This window comes from Strongylocentrotus purpuratus, unplaced genomic scaffold (genome assembly GCF_000002235.5).
Source record: "Strongylocentrotus purpuratus isolate Spur 01 unplaced genomic scaffold, Spur_5.0 spur5_contig_786, whole genome shotgun sequence".
NCBI lineage: Eukaryota > Metazoa > Echinodermata > Echinoidea > Camarodonta > Strongylocentrotidae > Strongylocentrotus > Strongylocentrotus purpuratus.
The window spans coordinates 28,106-32,813 of NW_022145487.1; positions in this window are offsets into that span (position 1 = coordinate 28,106).

Below are 4,708 nucleotides of genomic sequence, written 5' to 3' on the forward strand. Positions count from 1 at the left end.
ACTTGAAGTTGGCCTCGAACCTGTTTTGCGGTTAGGATGATGGGTTCTTGGGTAGCTCCTGTATATGCCTCTGTCGAATGCTCATGATGCTTGCTCTAAAATTGCATATTGTATTAAGGGAGTGATTTTATTAGGGATGCGTACGCCATATAATAACAAATCCATGTTTGTTTTTATGCCTCCGCCACCGAAGGTGGTGCCGGAGGCATCATGTTTTCGGGTTGTCCGTCCGTACGTCCGTACGTCTGTACGTCCGTACGTCCGTCCCGTTTGACCGTTATCACAATATCTCAAGAACCATTTAAGATTTAAACTTAAGACTCGGGAATAGTATTTATCACCATAGGAAGACGATCTGATTAGATTTTGGAGTACGTAGGTCAAAGGTCACAGGTCACAGAGGTCAACTTATGAAATTCCTTGTATTGAGTTTGTTAGCGCGATATCTCAAGAACCATTTGAGATTTAAACTTCAAACTTAAGGATAATATGTATCACCATAGGAAAACGATCTGATTAGATTTTGGAGCACGTATGTCAAAGGTCAAGGGTCACAGAGGTCAACTTATGAAATTCCATACATTGAGATTGTTATCATGATATCTCAAGAACCACTCGAGATTTAAACTTCAAACTTAGTGATAGTGTGTATCACTATAGAAAAACAATCTGATTACATTTTGGAGCACGTAGGTCAAAGGTCAAGGGTCATAGAGGTCAACTTATGAAATTTCATACATTGAGATTGTTATCATGATATCTCAAGAACCACTGGAGATGTAAAAACTTCAAACTTAAGGATAGTATGTATCACCATAGGAAGACGATCTGAATAGATTTTGGAGCACGTAGGTCAAAGGTCAAGGGTCACAGAGGTCAACTTATGAAATTCCATACATTGAGATTGTTATCATAATATCTCAAGAACCACTGGAGATTTAAACTTCAAACTTAATGATAGTGTGTATCACCATAGGAAGACAATCTGATAAGATTTTGGAGCACGTAGGTCAAAGGTCAAGGGTCACAGAGGTCAACTTATGAAATTCCATACATTGAGATCGTTATCGCGATATCTCAAGAACCACTGGAGAATTTTCACTTCAAACTTAATGATAGTATGTATCACCATATCATAATATCTCAAGAACCACTGAAGATTTAAACTTCAAACTTAATGATAGTGTGTATCACCATAGGAAGACAATCTGATTAGATTTTGGAGCACGTAGGTCAAAGGTCAAGGGTCACAGAGGTCAACTTATGAAATTCCATACATTGAGATTGTTATCATGATATCTCAAGAACCACTGGAGATTTAAACTCCAAACTTGTTTAAATTGCTCTATGGCGGAGGCATCATTTTCGACTGCGCGCAGTCAAAATTCCATCTAGTTTTTAATAGGTTAGTTTCCCCACAATGAATGTCCATACATATTTTTTGATAAGGCTAGTTTCCCCACAATGAATGTACATACATGCCATTAGATGGATCCTGACCCCCATATCCCTTTGAAAGGGGCGTAGGGGCAAATATTGTGATAATTTGAATAAACACAACTTTCGTGCCGAAATTGTAAGGGCCGGGGTGGTTCAGCATTTTGGAGGAAAATATTATTTTTTTTTAATAGGCTAGTTTCCCCACAACTTTCGTGCCGAAAATGTAAGGGCCGGGGTGGTTCAGCATTTTGGAGGAAAATATTATATTTTTTGAATAGGCTAGTTTCCCCACAATGAATGTACATACATGCCATTAGATGGATCCTGACCCCCATATCCCTTTGAAAGGGGCGAAGGGGCAAATATTGTAAAAATTTGAATTATCACAACTTTCGTGCCGAAATTGTAAGGGCCGGGGTGGTTCAGCATTTTGGAGGAAAATATTTTTTTTTTTTAATAGGCTAGTTTCCCCACAATGAATGTACATACATGCCATTACATGGATCCTGACCCCCATATCCCTTTGAAAGGGGCGAAGGGGCAAATATTGTAAAAATTTGAATTATCACAACTTTCGTGCCGAAATTGTAAGGGCCGGGGTGGTTCAGCATTTTGAAGGAAAATAATTTTCTTTTTTAATAGGCTAGTTTCCCCACAATGAATGTACATACATGCCATTAGATGGATCCTGACCCCCATATCCCTTTGAAAGGGGCGAAGGGGCAAATATTGTAAAAATTTGAATTATCACAACTTTTGTGCCGAAATTGTAAGGGCCGGGGTGGTTCAGCATTTCGGAGGAAAATATTATTTTTTTTTAATAGGCTAGTTTACCCACAACTTTCGTGCCGAAATTGTAAGGGCCGGAGTGGTTCAGCATTTTGGAGGAAATTTTTTTTTTTTTTTAATAGGCTAGTTTCCCCACAATGAATGTACATACATGCCATTACATGGATCCTGACCCCCATATCCCTTTGAAAGGGGCGTAGGGGCAAATATTGTAAAAATTTGAATTATCACAACTTTCGTGCCGAAATTGTAAGTTCCGGGGTGGTTCAGCATTTTGAAGGAAAATATTTTTCTTTTTTAATAGGCTAGTTTCCCCACAATGAATGTACAAACATGCCATTAGATGGATCCTGACCCCCATATCCCTTTGGAAGGGGCGTAGGGGCAAATATTGTAAAAATTTGAATTATCACAACTTTCGGGCCGAAATTAGAAGGGCCGGGGTGGTTCAGCATTTTGGAGGAAAATATATATTTTTTTTAATAGGTTAGTTTCCCCACAATGAATGTCCATACATGCCATTAGATGGATCCTGACCCCCATATCCCTTTGAAAGGGGCGTAGGGGCAAATATTGTAAAAATTTGAATTATCACAACTTTCGTGCCGAAATGGTAAGGGCCGGGGTGGTTCACGATTTTGGAGGAAAATAATTTTTTTTTTTTAATAGGCTAGTTTCTCCACAATGAATGTACCTACATGCCATTAGATGGATCTTGACCCCCCATATCCCTTTGAAAGGGGCATAGGGGCAAATATTGTGATAATTTGAATAGACACCAATTTCAGGCCAAAATGGTAAGGGCCGGAGTGGTTCAGCATTTTGAAGGAAAAAATTATATTTTTTGATTAGGCTAGTTTCCCCACAATGAATGTACATACATGCCATTAGATGGATCCTGACCCCCATATCCCTTTGAAAGGGGCGTAGGGGCAAATATTGTGATAATTTGAATAAACACCAATTTCAGGCCGAAATGGTAAGGGCCGGGGTGGTTCAGCATTTTGGAGGAAAATATTTTTTTTTTTTAATAGGCTAGTTTCCCCACAATGAATGTACATACATGCCATTACATGGATCCTGACCCCCATATCCCTTTGAAAGGGGCGTAGGGGCAAATATTGTAAAAATTTGAATTATCACAACTTTCGGGCCGAAATTAGAAGGTCCGGGGTGGTTCAGCATTTTGGAGGAAAATAATTTTTTTTTTTAATAGGCTAGTTTCCCCACAATGAATGTACATACATGCCATTAGATGGATCCTGACCCCCATATCCCTTTGAAAGGGGCGAAGGGGCAAATATTGTAAAAATTTGAATTATCACAACTTTCGTGCCGAAATTGTAAGGGCCGGGGTGGTTCAGCATTTTGAAGGAAAATATTTTTCTTTTTTAATTTGGCTAGTTTCCCCACAATGAATGTACAAACATATTTTTTGATAAGGCTAGTTTCCCCACAATGAATGTACATACATGCCATTAGATGGATCCTGACCCCCATATCCCTTTGAAAGGGGCGTAGGGGCAAATATTGTGATAATTTGAATAAACACAACTTTCGTGCCGAAATTGTAAGGGCCGGGGTGGTTCAGCATTTTGGAGGAAAATATTATTTTTTTTTAATAGGCTAGTTTCCCCACAACTTTCGTGCCGAAAATGTAAGGGCCGGGGTGGTTCAGCATTTTGGAGGAAAATATTATATTTTTTGAATAGGCTAGTTTCCCCACAATGAATGTACATACATGCCATTAGATGGATCCTGACCCCCATATCCCTTTGAAAGGGGCGAAGGGGCAAATATTGTAAAAATTTGAATTATCACAACTTTCGTGCCGAAATTGTAAGGGCCGGGGTGGTTCAGCATTTCGGAGGAAAATATTTTTTTTTTTTAATAGGCTAGTTTACCCACAACTTTCGTGCCGAAATTGTAAGGGCCGGGGTGGTTCAGCATTTTGGAGGAAAATTTTTTTTTTTTTTAATAGGCTAGTTTCCCCACAATGAATGTACATACATGCCATTACATGGATCCTGACCCCCATATCCCTTTGAAAGGGGCGTAGGGGCAAATATTGTAAAAATTTGAATTATCACAACTTTCGTGCCGAAATTGTAAGGGCAGGGGTGGTTCACGATTTTGGAGGAAAATACATTTTTTTTTTAATAGGCTAGTTTCTCCACAATGAATGTACCTACATGCCATTAGATGGATCTTGACCCCCATATCCCTTTGAAAAGGGCGTAGGGGCAAATATTGTAAAAATTTGAATTATCACAACTTTCGTGCCGAAATGGTAAGGGCCGGGGTGGTTCAGCATTTTGGAGGAAAATATTATATTTTTTGAATAGGCTAGTTTCCCCACAATGAATGTACATACATGCCATTAGATGTATCCTGACCCCCATATCCCTTTGAAAGGGGCGTAGGAACAAATATTGTAAAAATTTGAATTATCACAACTTTCGGGCCGAAATTGTAAGGG